Genomic DNA, 16,492 nt, shown 5'->3' on the forward strand with positions numbered 1-16,492 from the left:
AGCCATAGTTCTTCCATTTCTAGAATGTCATATAAAGGGACTCATACAGTATGTAGCCTTTTCCGACTGGCTTCTTTTACCTAACAATGTGCATTTAAGATGCATTCATGTCTTTTTGTGGCTTGCTAGCTCATTCCTTTTTATCGCTGAAGAATATTTTATTGTATTGATGGACCACTGTTCGTTTATCCACTCACCTATTGAAGGACATCTTAATTGCCTCCAGTTTTCAGTGATTAGGAATAAAGCTGCTGTGAACATTTGCATGCAGGTTTTTATGTGGACATATGTGTGCAGATTAGTTGTGTAACAAATTTAATTTTTACCAATAAACATTTAGTGAGGGGTAAATATTTAAACACTTTGCTCAAAGCTGCTTGAATGACCTATGATTCTGGGTACGTAAAAAGAATTCCAAATCACTCTTTCACTGTGTTACCCCAAGAGTAGAATAATAGATCTAATAGTTGTCCAAGGAAGGAGAAATAAGTTATATAAATTATGTGAGAGGATTTGGTCTTGAATGCCCAGGGGGACACAATAGTTTAATTCATTAGTTACCTGGTTATTTTGAAATTAGCTATTTAGGAAGCAGATTTGGGGGGGTGGTGTTGAAATCTAGTAAGTGATTCTTAAAATCAATTGTTCCTATAAACACAAACTGGTTTGGAAATTGGCAGCTGACATCATTTATTGTCAAGTAATATGGCTCTTCTCTACTGAACTAATTTCCCCTGCAACCAGTCTGTCTCCTCCATGTCTTATGAATGCATTCCTTTCTTCCAACCATTTATCAACCTGTTATACCCACTCCAGGGCCTTCTCCTCTCCCCTTACTAATCCGACGCTGACTAAATCCTTCAGGATTTGGTTCCATCCCACCTTCTGTCATTAAATCATCTTAAATTGTTTTATTCTCAATGTCGCCTTCTTTTTAATTACATACCACACAGGTTGGCCCTTCTGTTAAATAATTGATTAATTAATTAAACATGTATTCAGAATCCACTATATTCCAGACTTTTTGCTTAGTCTTAGGTGACAGAGAATGTTTTCATAAATGGCCTGTACTCACTTTTACTTTTCACTTCTGTATCTTGCATTTTAGTTTTCTTTTGCAATGAAATGAAGTGATTTCCATGGGTAGGAATATCTTTTTCTCCTGCATCTTCAAAAATACCCATAATGGAGATGTGTGCATTACAATAATGGCTAACATTTATTGAGTGTTTATTAAATGTTGGCACTGTTAAAAGCTTTACATATATCCATACATGTCTTCATAGCCTCTCAACATGCTTACCATATAATTGTCTCCATTTTACAGGCTAAGAGCCTGGGTCAGAGAACGTTAAGTAGTTTGTACCAAATTATACAGCGATTAAGTGGCATAACCAGGATTTGAGCTCAAGCAGCCTGACACAGAGCACTTGGTCGCTCCCATTTCCATTCCCCAGCTGCACATACACAACTATCTTAATCACTATGCCCTACAGTCTCTGGCCAAAAAAGTGCTCAACACTGGATGATTTTTCAGTTTGTAATTCTTCATGGAATCAGTCATGTGCAAACCCCACTGTGACTTGTACACATAAACCCATAAAAAAATAACATACTCAAGAAAATGAGAAAAGAAGCCACGGACTGGGAGAAAATATTTGCAAAAGCCACATCTGCTAAAGGACTGGTACCCAAAATATACAAAGAACCCTTAAAATTCAACAATAAGGAAACAACCTGATTTAAAAAATGGGCCCAAAACCTTATTAGACACCTCACCAAAGAAGATATACAGATGGCAAATACAGACACACCTCATTTTATTGTACTTCACTTTATTGTGCTTTACAGATATTGTATTTCTTAGAAATTGAAGGTTTGTGGCAACTTTGTGTCGAGCAAGCCTATCATTTTCCCAACAGCATTTGCTCACTTTGTGTCTCATTTTGGTAATTCACACAATATTTCAAATTTTTTCATTATTATTACATTTGTATGGTGATCTGTGATCAGTCATCTTTGATGCTACTATTGTAATTGTTTTGGGGTGCCATGAACTGCATGCAAATAAGATGGCTAACTTAATGGATAAATGTTGTGTGTGTTCTGACTGCTCCACCCACTGGCCGTTTATCCATCTCTCTCCCTCTTTTCAGGCCTATCTATTCTCTGAGATGCAACAGTATTGAAATTAGGCTAATTAATAACCCTACAATGGCCTCTAAAGTGTACAGGTGAAATAATCACGTCTCTCACTTTAAATCTAAAGCTAGAAATGCTTAAGTTTAGTGAGGAAGGCATGTCGCAAACCAATATAGGCTGAAAGCTGGACCTCTTATACCAAATAGTTAGCCAAGTCGTGAGTGCAAAGGAAAAGTTCTTGGTGTAAATTTAAAGTGCTACTCCTGTGAATACACAAATGACAAGAAAGCAAAACAGCCTTACTGCTGATATGGAGAAAGTTTTAGTGGTCCAGATAGAAGATCAAACCAGCCACAACATTCCCTTAAGCCAAAGCTTAATCCAGAGCAAGGCCCTAATTCTCTTTAATTCCTAGAGGGCTAAGAGAGGTGAAGAAACTGAAAAGTTTAAAGCTAGCAGAGTTTGGTTCATGAGGTTTAAGGAAAGAAGCTATCTCCATAACATAAAAGTGCAAGGTGAAGTAGCAAGTGCAGATGTAGAAGATGCAGCCAGTTATCCAGATGTTCTAGCAAATATAATTAATGAAGGTGGCTACACTAAACAACAGATTTTTCCATGTAGACAAAGCAGCCTTCTATTGGAAGAAGAAGCCATCTAGGGTTTTCATAGCTAGAGAGGAGAAGTCAATGGCTGGCTTCAAAGCTTCAAAGGACAGGCTGACTCTCTTGTTAGGGGCTAATGCAGCTGGTGACTGGAAGTTGAAGCCATTGCTCATGTACCATTCTGAAAATCCTAGGGCCCTTAAGAATGATGCTAAGTCTACTCTGCCTGTGCTCTGTAAATGGAACAACAAAGCCTGGATGACAGCACATCTGTTTATAGCATGGTTCCCTTAATATTTTAAGCCCACTGTTGAGACCTACAGCTCAGAAAAAGAAGATTCCTTTTAAAACATTACTGCTCATTGACAATGCACCTGGTCACCCAAGAACTCTTATGGAGATGGAGAAGGACATTAATGTTTTCATGCCAGCTAGCACAGTATCCATTCGACAGCCCATAGATCAAGGAGTAATTTCGACTTTCAAGTCTTATTATTTATGAAATACATTTTGTAAGGCTGTAGCTGACATAGATAGTGATTCCTTTGATGGATCTGGGCAGAGCAAATTGAAAATCTTCTGGAAAGGATTCACTATTCTAGATGCTATTAAGAACATTTTTGGTTTATGGGAAGAGGTCAAACTGTCAACATTAACAGGAGTCTGAAAGAAGTTGATTCCAACCCTCATGGATGACTTGAAGGCTTCAAGATTTCAGTGGCAGAAGTAACTGCAGATGTGGTGGAAATAGCAAGAGAACTAGAATTAGAAGTGGAGCCTGAAGATGTGACTGAATTGCTGCCATCTCATGATAAAACTTTCATGGATAAGGAGCTGCCCTTTCTGGATGAGCAAAAGCAGTAGTTTCTTGAGATGGAATCTGTTCCTGGTGAAGATGCTGTAAAGACTATTGAAATGACAACAAAGGATTTAGAATATTACATAAGCTTAGTTGATAAAGCAGTGGCAGGGGCTAAGAGGATTGACTCCAATTTTGAAAGAAGTTCTACTGTTGGTAACATGCTATCAAACAGCATTGCATGCTACAGAGAAATCGTTCATGAAAGGAGGAGTCAATCAATGTGGCAAACTGCACTGTTGTCTGATTTTAAGAAATTGTCTGGAATTCCCTGGCAGTCCAGTGGTTAGGACTCCACGCTTCCACCGCAGGGGGCAAGGGTTCGATCCCTGGTCGGGGAACTAAGATTCTGCATGCCGTGCGGTACGGCCAAAAAGAAAGAAAAAGAAAAAAGAAAGAAACTGCCACAACCACCCCAACCTTCAGAGCCACCACTCTGACCAGTCAGCAACCACCAACATCGAGGCAAGACACCCCCCAGCAAAAAGATTCTGACTCAGTGAAGGCTCATATGGAGGTTACCATTTTTTAGTAATCAAGTATTTAATTCGGGTATGTTAGTTGTTCTTTTAGACATAATGCTGTTGCACACTTAATCAACTACAGCCTAATGTAAACATAACTTTTGTATGCACTGGGAAACAAAAAGATTTGTGGGACTCGCTTTATAGCAATAGTCACTTTATTGCGATGGTCTGGAACTGAACCTGCAATATCTCTGAGGTGATCTGTAAGCACGTGAAAATATGCTCCACATCATATGTCATCAGAGAAACGCAAAGGAAAACAACAGTGAGATACCCCTACGCATCTATTAGAATGGTTAAAATCCAAAGCAGTAACAACTCCAAATACTGGCAAGAATGTGGAACAATAGGAATTCTCATTCATGCTGGTGGGAATGCAAAATGGATCAGCCACTTTGGAAGACAGTTTGGCCACTTCTTGAAAAACTAAACATACTCTTACCACATGATCCAGCAATCACACTCCTTGGTATTTACCCAAAGGAGTTGAAAACATATGTCCGCACAAAAGCCTGAACAGGGATGTTTATAGCAGCTTTATTCATAATTGTAAAAACTTGGAAGCAACTAAGACGTCCTTCAGTAGGTGAATGGGTAAACTGAGGTACATCCAGGACAATGGACTATTATTCTGCACTGAAAAGAAATGAACTATCAAGCTATGAGAAGATATGGAGGAACCTTAAATGCATATCATTAAATGAAAGAAGCCAATCTTTAAAAGCTACATGCTGTATGATTCCAACTATATCCCATTGTGGAAAAGGCAAAACTATGGAGACAGTAAAAAGACCAGTGGTTTTCAGCGGGTAGGGATGAATGCAGGGAAGGAGGGATGAATAAGTGGAGCATGGAGGATTTTTCGGGCAGTGACATGACTCTGTATGATACTATATTGGTTGATACATGTCATTTATACTTTTGTCCAAACCTACAGAGTGTGCAACGCCAAGAGTGAACCCTAATGTAAACTATGGACTTTGTGTGATTGTGACGTGTCACCGTAGGTTCATCAATTGCAGCAAGTGTACTCTGGGGAGAGACGTTGATCATGGGTGAGGCTGTGCACGTGTAGGGGCAGAGAGTAAGTGGGAAACCTCTCTACCTTCCTCTCAGTTTTGTCGTGAACCTAAAACTGCTCTAAAACATTAAAGTCCTTAAAAAAATAGATAACTTCCTCATTGTATCCCAAAGTCTTCCCAGAGATACTCCCTGACCCGTTATCTTTGAGTGTGTTTGACTCCTCTCACAGGTAGCTGGGTGCCTACCTCACCTTGTCCCTGGAAGGATTTTTCCTGTTGCTTTGTGCTAATTCTCAAGCCTTTCTTAGAACTTTCCCCAGAGTATCTTCCATGTACATGGTGCTGGAGTGGGTGGAGACATATGCATTTATTTATCGATTCAAACATGCCCAATTTATTTAAGTTGTACCGACTGCCCTGTGGCCTCTGGGAATGTGTGTAATTCTCAGAGGCAACCTTTAAACTAAATCAAACTGAAAAACTTATCTTTAAGTAACAACTTACAGATCTAATAACCAAGGAAGGCTGCACCCGAACACAGATGTTATAAATCTATTATCTAAGTATCCTCTGTCCTAACACAATTTTCCCTAAAGCCTTTGAAATGTTAAATTTCTGCCAGACAAGCACACATGAATTCCAACAACTGGCTTGATAGATTTTTCACAGTTTTTTTCCATGAGTCATATTGCATGCTAGAAATACCCTGTAAGGAGAAGGCTATGAATGGAGTGAGTCTACTCAGCCAGAGAGTATGAATCACAAAATCTGGGGTTATAATGAGGTTCAGCCTGATGTGGGATGGTCAAGTTTGGGGGTAGGAGAGTCTAATGCCAGTGTATTGATAGGATGTTGGGTGGGGTTATCAGGTCTTCTGCTTAGAAACGCTGACTTGTGGTGCAGAAACATTTTCTACGGAGGGCAAAACCAACAATAGCTGAGCAATATAAAAAGCAATGTCCAGTCCGGGGGCCAAAGCAATGTGGAATTAAGCAAGGTTGTTAGAGATTCTGTTGATCATGTGGAAATTTAGAGTTGAACCTCTATCCTAGCAGGCCAAGAGGAAAAACCAGGAACCAAGGACAAAGACATCATGGGTGGGATGGGGGAGGGGGAGGTAGGGAGCCCATCATCTTACTTATCCCTGTCCAAGACTGACGCCAGGTAGGAAGGGCTGGACCAATTCCAGAAGCCAGCCTAGTAGAGAGAGCCTGCCAGTTTCTTCATGTATTTCTTTGGTGGTGAGCCTGCAATTGGAAATAGAAGGAAGGACCACAGTACTCAGAGAAGCAGCCAGCACTGGCTAAATAAGCCACTGCTTTGGTGGCAAGTAGCTTCATGCTCACGCTCTTAAGGAAAGAAAAATCTACTACAAATATCTCTTGGAAAATTCTATAAGTAATCAGCATCAGCAGAGTCAAACTGAGAACTGTTATTCCCAGAAAATCAGATGCTTCTTTGTAAGATTAATTACTGGGATTCACCAAACCCTGGCTTTGAGCGGATGGGGAAAGATTGTGAGGGCTGTTCTTCCCTTTTCCCAATAATTTAGCCTATGAGGTGGCAGCCCCTTGGCTCCCAATGTCACCTAGACATTATGAGCCACCTCTACCCTCCCTTTGCCCTCCCCTCTTCACCATACCTGGTGGGATATTTTCCAAAGTGGTCGTTCCCAAACTACGCTCTCACCATTGGACTACGAAAATTCCAGTTTCTCCAGATCCTCACCAACGTGTAGTATTGCCAGTTTTTCCCCCCCTTAACTTTAACCATGTTTGAGATGGTATCTTATAGTTATAATTTAACTTAAATCATTGTTAACCAGTGATGTGGAACAACATTTCATTTGTTTACCGGCCATTTGGAATCCTCTTTTGTAAAGTACCATCTCAAGAATTTTGCAGTAGCATGTTTGTCATAAATCAGGTGATTAATATGTGTGAGTTTGTTTCTGGGTGCTCCATTGTATTCCATTGGTCTGGTTTGGATCTAAACTTGTGCCCATACCAGTTGTATTTTTTAAATTGAGATATAATTGACATATAACATCGTGTAAGTTTAAGATATACAATGTGCTGATTTGATACATTTATATATTGCAATAAGATTACCACCGTAGCCTTAGCTAATACCTCTAACATGTCACCTAATTATCATTTCTTTTTTGTGGTGAGAATATTTAAGATCTAGTCTCTTGGCAGTTTTGAAGTATAAGATACAGTATCGTTGCCTATAATCAAATGTTGTACATTAGATCCTCAGAAGTTATTCGTCTTCTAGTTGCAAGTTTAACATCTTTAACCGTATCTTCCCAATTCCCCCCAGCCCCCAGCCTCTGGTAACCACCATTCTATACTCTGTTTCTACGAGTTTGGCTTTTTTTAGATTCCATGCCTAAAGATATCACATAATATTTGTCTTTGTCTGGCTTATCTCACTTAGCATAATGCCCTCAAGATCCATCCATGTTGTCACAAATGGCAGGATTTCCTTCTTTCTCATGGCTGAATAGTATCCCACTGTGTGTGTGTGTGTGTGTGTGTGTGTGTGTGAGACACTTAGGTTGTTCCACATTTTGGCTATTGTGAATAATCAATTATCTTAATAGGCACAATTTTATAATAAATTTGATATCTGGTAGTTATATTTTCCAACTTTTTTCTTCTTTAGGATTGCCTTGGCTGTTCTTGGCCCTTTGAATTTCCATCTAAATTATAAATTTACATTCTTAAAATATGTATTCAGTTTTCTGACATATTTACCCTTTCCAGTGTTATTTTTAATACTTTGCTACCTAATTGTGTTTCTATATGGGGTCATTTAATATCTGCCTAAAACACTCTCTCTAGAATTTCCTTTAGGGAGCATTTAATGAGTAGCAATTTTCTCAGTTTTTGCTTGTCTGAAAATGTCTTTAGATCACTTTTAGTTTTAAAGGATATTCTCACTGGGTATATAATTCTAGGTTAGAAATAATTTTCTTTCGGAACCTTAAAAGGCACATTCATTGTCTTCTGACTTACGTAATTGCTGTTGGAAAAACAGCTCTCAGGCTGTTTTAAAGAATAAATATTGTTTATGCCTTTGAAGGCAACATGTCTTTTTTTTTTCTAACTTATTTTGGAGTTTTACTTTGGCTTTCAGGAGTTTTATTATGATATGCCTAGTATGGCATTTTTTGTATTTATGCTTGTAGGGAGCTATAAAGCTTTTTGAATGTGTAGTTTAATGTCTTTTGTCGGTTTGGGAAATTTTTCAGCCAGTGCGCTAAAAAGCAGTACTTCTGTCCCATTCTCTCTTTTTCCTCCTTCCAGGAATCTAATTATAAGTATGTTACACTACTTACCATGTGTTATATGTCCTGCATGCTACTTTCTGTAATTTTAAACATTGTTCCTCTCTGTGCTCAGTCTGTATATTTTTCTACTAAGTGACCTTCCAATATACGAATCCCTTCCTCTGCTATGCCTAACCTGCTATTAAACCCTTGATTTTCAATTTTAGCCTTTACTATTATTTTTTGTTCTAGAATTTCTATTTTGGTTATTTTTATAGATTCTAATTCTCTGTTGACATTCTCCATCTTGTAACCTATTTTCCTAAACATATTATTTTAAAGTCCTTGCCTTACTATCTGTATAACCTGTAGGTCTGATTCTTACTTCCATTTTATTTTTCCTCTTGGCTTTTGGTCACTTGCTCCTGCCTCTTGGCTTGCATAATATTTTTTTTTTAACTGAATGCCAGACATTTTTATGAAAAGTTGTAGGGTTCTGGATAATTTTATATTCTTCTAGAGCGGACTTAAAGTAATTCTGGCTATTAGGTACAAATGCCTTCATTTAATCAGGGACCGAGATGATTGGAGACTAGATTTAAGGTTCTACATGGGCTTGCCTATTTTTTGGTTCATACTTGCTCCTGGAGCATAGACCCTTAAGGTCGCAATTAAAACTCACCCATGAGTGCTTAGCCAACTTCTTGGCTCTTCCTGAAGTCCAGTATTTTTCCCTAGCACCACAAGACTGCTAAAAGTTCTATATGTACATGTATAGTTCTCTGAGCTGCCATTTTCTGCTTTATCAGCTTTTTTGTCTAGCTCAGCTTTGGATTCAGCAAATGCGGTGAAGTCAGAAGGGACACAGAATGTCTCTGTAGGTCCTCTTCTCCAAGATATCAACCCCTGGAAGTCTTTGAGCCCTGAACTCTCATATCTACCCATCCCCAAGGTAGTGCTGAAAGCTCTAGGCTGTCACTTTCTGCTGGCCATATAAGCTCCAGGCTAGGGCTTGGAAAATTCCTTAAGGAAGGGAAAGCATCGCTCATGTGGCTTCTCAAGACATGGTAGCCTTGGTTGTGTTCTGACAGCACCAAAAAGATCTTTTTTTTTTTTTTTAATTTGCTTCTTTCTGGATCTCATCAGGAATCCTTAGTTGCTTTCAATGAGAAGATAGAGAAGAGAAGAAAAGAGGCACATTATAAAAGGAAGCAAAAGCCCTCAATAATTTAGTTTTAAGCAATCAAAATTGCTTACTTGGATTGAAGGTTGGGAACGATGCTGCAATGTATAGCTTCGGTTACAAGCAGTGGTGTGCTGGTAAATGTTTAACAACTGGCTCTCTGAAAAAAAAAGTCTCATTTGTGGTGTTTTACAATTTCTATGGTGTAAATGCTCTACCGTGCCAAATTTCCAGCTACCAACATGATGTCACTGTACACAGAGTTGGAAAGAGATGTGCACAAGTGACTTTTGAGGGCTGCTGCAAGCTGGCTCTAGCATACCACTCCAGTATGCCACTAGTCTTCAAAGAGACCAACTGACCATTGGTGGCAACTCAGCTGCATTGGGTTCCTTCCATCCATGAAGGGCCAGGCGTTCCTCCTTATAGAAATATATATCAAACTTGTTACGGGTTTGCTTCCCCCTCCCCACCCCCCAGAGCCTCCATCAGTCCTCTCTTTTGTGGCTTACATTCCTGATCCACAGGTATGAAATTCCATACAATGTAGCATCCATCCAGGGACCTACTTCATAGTGAAGAAGATTTGAGCATGGGCATATTGTCCACCATTGTCATATAATCTACTATATAATCTAGAAGGAAATGACCTCAAAAAATGCTGAAGTAGCCTTCTATTGCTGAAGCAATACTGTGCAAGGATAGAGTGGCATCCTTCAAGACACAGCATATACATTAAATCAGAGACCTTTATATGGTACTGTGTCCCCTATGGGAAGAATATATGCATCTGGGAACAAAGAGGTGGAGTCAAGTTTGCCCCTATTTATCATTACACCCAGTGACCCACTGAAGGACTTTGTATTTTCTGTTCCTGAAATTCTGGGCTCTGCAGGCTGGTCCCCAAAGGGGATATACTTACTAGAGGGCAGCAGGAGTCCCACCAAACTACAAACTATAAGTGCTTTTCCAAGGTACTTTGGATTCCTTGTGCCCAGGAATCAGCAGATGACAAGGGGAGTCACTAACTTGGCACCAAAAATATTATTGTGTTCTGTAAATACAGTGGTAAATAGCTGTTGGCATTCAGCTTCACACTGGAGAACAAGCAGTAAGGCATCGAGGGGAATGTGGCATAAGCGGGAGGATAGAGGCTACTCAGCCTCAGCTGATTGTTGTGTTTGTCTCAGTATTTGGAGACCTTCCAGTTTTTCCAAAGAATCCATACATTTGTAGGTTGGTATAACATCTCCTGGTTTTCAGAGGTTGGATGCTGAACCTGGGTCTGGGGTCTACACTGTAGGACTGAATGAAAGATAGCTCAACTCTTTCTCTAGGGTAGCACACTTTGTCATGGTGCAGCTGGGCTCCCTGGGAAGCAGGCTCTGAGATGGAGAGGAACATGTAAAAACTTTATTAGAGAGTGTTCTTGGAAAGGAGGAAGTGCCAGTGGAGAGGAGGAGAGAGAAGCCACCTTGGACTGAAGGAGACATTGAACTGTGTGATACTGTCTCAACAGAAGCCCCAGCCAAGCCCACGGAGAGGTCTCAAGATGGAAGGACCCTTCAGAGCCATCCCAAGTTGGAGTGAGAGGACTCAGCTTTCACACCCCCACATCCAACTGTCATTGGATGCAGGCTGGTCCAGGAAGGGGCTGTGGTCTGGGGTTCGGTAGCTCTCTGCTGCTAAGGCAATGCCCAAAGGGGGCTGAGGGTAGATGACTCTGCTGGCAGCACTCAGAGCAGTGGAAGCAGCAAGTCGTTTATTCATGGATCACAGCATCCACTACCAATAAGAGCTCAGAGGGGACCTGAAAAAGAGAAGGGTCACCTTCTTCTGTGGATTCAAGAGGGAGAGTATTGTATTTAGAGTTAAAAACACTGGTTACTTACGAAGGGTCCAGGGTGATGTCCATGGGAACCTTGATGATCTTTACAATCTTGTTGAAATAGAATGTCAGTCCTCCCCCTGAGAGTGAAGACTTGAACACAGGTTTGGCATTGCCACTCTGGGAAGTATAGGCAGGACTCCACACACAAAGAATCTTGATGGTCCCCAAACCAACTCACTCACTTTACAAATGATGACACTTGGGCCAGAGAAGGGTTTCCTGATATCACATATGGCCAATCCCTGGTAGGTTGAGAACCAGAATCAGAATCCCTCACCCCAGCCAGGGATCTCTTACCCTCTGCAACATCATGTCACCTCTAGGCTGTCCCATCTACCATTTTAGCCTTGCCATCTGGAAGCCTAGATTTTAAGTACAATTACAATGGTGACTTACATGGATACTGGTGAGTCATACGTCGTCCATCCCCATATGAATAAGAACCAGTTAAAGTATTATGTCAAAATAATTTATGAACTGTGTCAAGGCAAAAATGAGAAATTCGATTTGCATAGAGCACTATTGATTAGCATGCTGTACCATTGCTCTGAACACCATTCAGGATGGCGTTCAAGAAACTCTGGGATGAGAGGGAGATAGATTCACAGTGCACAGAGAGTCTCTATTTGTGAGCCAACTAAAACATATCACCAACCCCAGCTGCCTCTGTCACCCCTCCCTGTTCCCCCAGCACGATGGCACTGACAGATCTAAATATGAAGAAGAAAAATGTCTCCGGCAGGCTGTTATTTTGCTGCCTGAATTGTGTCAGGGAAGTGTAAATATAATCACATTTTATCCGCCAATCTGAAATGGATTTCAGGGGAAAGGATCACAATGTTAGGAGAAATCTCTTTCATTGTAGCATGCCTTGATTGAAAATAACTCCCTTGTTACCATCAGTAATGTGTTCAAGGAAGAAAAAAGCAGGGCAGTTCATGACAGAATTACTAGGCAATTCAATCAAAACCCCGTGCCTTGCTTTGCAGGTTATATGGGAGATAGGTAAGTCCAAGGTTTACCTCAAGAGCATGTGGATTGTTCTGAAAATCTTCATTTAAACATCGGTATCTCTGGTGGTTTATGCCGAAAACCATTGCGGAAACACTGGCCTCTCCAGCGCAGACCTTTAATATCTTGGCTTGGCCAGTCCTATGCCCATCAGGAGAGCCTTTTAATTCCAGGGCAGGATGAACGGGCCCCCCTTGTTCCCTCTGAGTCCTAAACATACTGCATTTATAATGTAATCATTCATCACTTTGGTCTTACTTTTCTATTAAATGAATATATCTATACAGTTGTCAATCAGACCTTCTTTTCAACATTTGATAGTCAGGATGAGTTGAAATAATTCATTCCCCAAACAGAGGCATCTGATATTTAATTGGACTGTGGAACCTTGGTGTGTGTGTGTGTACACACACACACATATATAAGCACGTATTCATTCAAATGCTAAAAATATTTAAAATCAGTACGAAGCACATTGACAGGCTTTTACTCTTTCTTTGCTACAATAGCCCTAAGAGCATAGATACTGACCCCCCAGAGAATAAGCACCCATTTAAGGATGAGAAAATGCATGAAGGACCCTTCAGATTGTCCTTGCGGTAGCCAGCTCCCAGAGATCAGGCAGTCTGTTCCCAGCTGCTCACCGTTGTCATAGCACATGTAACGTCGCTTGAATTAAGAGCAAGGGAAAGCGGCAGAGATCACCTTAGGTGTCTGCCAATAATGTGACTTGACATTTTAAGCTGGTCTCCTATTACTTTTGAACTTTTCACTGAGAAATATCCACATGACACCTCCTCAAAATTGTCAAGGCACCAACGTAGCCCTAATCCTCCCCACTCAGGCATTAAAAGGGAAGGAAAACAGAAGTATTCATGACACAGTTACATTCTTGGATGAAATTACTGATCTAAATTTAGAACTAGGCCAGGCTTTGAGGCTTGCCCTTCATTCGAGGTCTAACGCATGAAAGACCTCGTGTCGGGGATTTTTTTCAGGCTTGCTTGGAAGGGGGCATTTAACCCAATTTGATCTACAGTGAATGCATTGGGAGTTGATTCTCTGCCGCTGGGGGAACGACGCTGCCCGCCCCGTGGTGTCTCGGCACTTTGAGAGAGATTCTTTCTGATGTCAGTGGGAGCTCTGTTTCCAAAAAAGAAGCAGACAACACAGAAGAAAGGAGAGCTAGGGTCTCTGTTTCAGAAAATTTCTCCCCCGGTTTGTCAGCCAGTAACACCCACTGTGCCGAGGGCGGTGGCAATGGCATTACTTGGAGAGGGCTGGATGGGGGTTGGTGGGGTGACATTGTCTTCTGATGGGAGAATTAGGATGGGATTCTCAGCTCAGACATTTTTAAGGCCAAACCTCTTTCAGTAGAGAACAATTAGGAGAGCCATCACTTGAGGCCGGGTGGATTCTTCTACTATCTCAGCTACTTCACTAATGAAAAAAAAACAATTCCCTAAAAGCACACAAAGTCATTGTCCCTCAGTAAAAGAGAGTGAATTTGAATTTCAAATACCTTTTCTTTCACCCAGAGCCAAATGCTCAGTCAGCACAGCTGCTTCTCCCCGCCCCCCACCTCAGCCACCCCCATAAACACCCATAATCAAGGCCCTAGGTAGGGCTTAAATTAACAAATGATTGCCCTTGACAATGTCATTGAAAACAGCACTCAAGTACTGTCGGGTTCCTCTCTGCTGTACAAGGTGCATCAATTAGCTTTTGCTGCATAAAAAATTAGCCCCCAGATTAGTGGCTTAAAACTCTACCATGTATATAGGTCACATGGGTGGGCAATTTGGGTTGAGTGCAGCGGGGGCTGCTGGGAGCTGCCTCTGTTGTCACGGACTGGACTTGCTCAAGTGTTTGTGGGGAGCAGGCCATCCAGGGCCTCACTCACATGACTGGGGGTTGGCTGGCTATTGGTTAGGGGGACAGGGTAACTGGGCCAACATCCTCATCAGTCACCCAGCAGGCTAGCCCTGGCTGATTCACAAGCTGATGGATGCAGGGTTCCCACGGACAGCAAGGAGATAAAACTGCAAGTCTTCTTGGGGCCTAGGATTTGAGAGTGAGCAGTGTCATTTCTACCACATTCTAGCAAGTCGAAAGACCAGCCTGGATCCAAAGAGTGGAGAAAATAGACTCAGCTCCTTGACAGAAGCTCTAAAACCCCATGGCCAGCTTTTCAATCTAGCGCACAAGGATTGCTGAGGTTCATGTTTTAATACAATAAATCCCATGCATACGAACCTTCAAGTTGTGAACTTTCAAAGATGGGAACATGCTTATGCATGTCCCATCATGTAAGGCGTGAGTGAAATTGCAGCTTGCCCTCCGTCTCCTGTTGCTGAGGATCCTTCAGCTCTACCATCTCCTACTCCCTCTCCCTCCTCCAGTCAGTAACGCTTCTTGCCTGTTCACTCAATGCCAGCCTCTGTATGCCAGTTGTTATACTGTACTACTGTACCTTTCAAGGTACTGTACTGTAAGATTAAAAACGTTTTCTTTATTTTTTGTGTTTGTTTGTTTTTTATGTATTATTTGTGTGAAAAGTCTTATAAACCTGTTTAGTACAGTACTATATAGCCGATTGTGTTAGTTGGGTAACTAGGCTAACTTTGTTGAACTTACGAACGAATTACAAATGCGCTCTCAGAACAGAATTCGTTCGTATGTAGGGGACTTACTGTACCATGTAGTGTAGCTGAGAGTGTCTCATGAGCAGGGACCAAGTCTCACTTGAGCTATGATTCGTGGCTACCTAGCCTGGCAGAGAAAAGGGACTGAACAACTGAATGCTGTTGAATGAAAGCAAGTTTTATAATATATACCTTACAATCGTGATGTAGCGCTAGGAAAATAAACACAGAAAATGTCATAAGTCAAGATAACCTTGATTACTCATATTGAGATAGAAACAGCCACTGGCCCCCTATCAGGGTTCTCCTTCTAATTGCCCCCCCAGCCTCCAAATGACAGAGGAGTCATTTTAAGACTTCACCATCTAGAAATATGTCAGGCCAAACCCTCTCTCTCCTACCTGAGACCTATCCATAGAGGATAGGTCTGAAGCTTTCTTTCCTCTCTGATGACTATAAAGGAAATGTCCTTCTCCTTGAGGTCAGGCTGGCTCACCCTCCCCGTAGCCTTCATGGGATGACCATGTGGGAAACCAAAACATTAACCCCAACAAAAGTGACTCCCATATAACCAAAGGGACTGTTTTCTCTTTGCATGCAATTTCCAGAGAGCGCCTCCCCATTTCCCTCTGAGGATGGTGTTTAGGACTAAGTTGAAGAAATCCCACAGGGCAGTTAATACAATTTGCCTTCAGTCCCCCCAGCTACCTTTCTCTGCAACCCATTTTCCTTCCATTCTTTTCATGTCAACCTTCCCTGTGTTTGAGAAACCCTGTGTGTGTCTGCTCTCACCCAAGTTCTCAGCTCTCAGCAAGGATAACCTATCAGTGATTTATACCTCAATGGGTTATACCAACTGCACTGCCTTTTCAGAGGTATTTGCAGTATCCATGTTAAATCTGATCTCTAATATAAAATATAAGGCTTAATTGCTTGTTAAATAAAAGCACAGCATTGCCTTAGATATTATAAAGTAGCTACAAAAGATATAAATTAGTTTTGGATGGGAAATGAACTGTACCTTTAAAAAATGTGTGACCACAGAGAGTAAGGGGGCCACCTGGGATGGGGGAACTTTCTCCATAATTCCTCAAACAGAACCCTCTGATCAATTAGTTATTTGCCTCTGACCGAGGTCACACTGAAGGCTTGTAATCTTTCAAGCTGCCCCCTTGTTCAGCTCGAAATACCTCCCTTTCTTAGTGTCTTCCATCCACATTCTGATCAGGAGTCTTGAAATACAACCCGATTGGGTATTTGCCTGTGGTTCCAAGGTGAGAACTGGACTCTTCCCTGAACTGGCATGTCCCCCAAGGATCCCAGTCATCTCCCC

The sequence above is a fragment of the Eschrichtius robustus genome, chromosome 16 (genome assembly GCF_028021215.1).
Source record: "Eschrichtius robustus isolate mEscRob2 chromosome 16, mEscRob2.pri, whole genome shotgun sequence".
In the NCBI taxonomy this organism is placed as follows: domain Eukaryota; kingdom Metazoa; phylum Chordata; class Mammalia; order Artiodactyla; family Eschrichtiidae; genus Eschrichtius; species Eschrichtius robustus.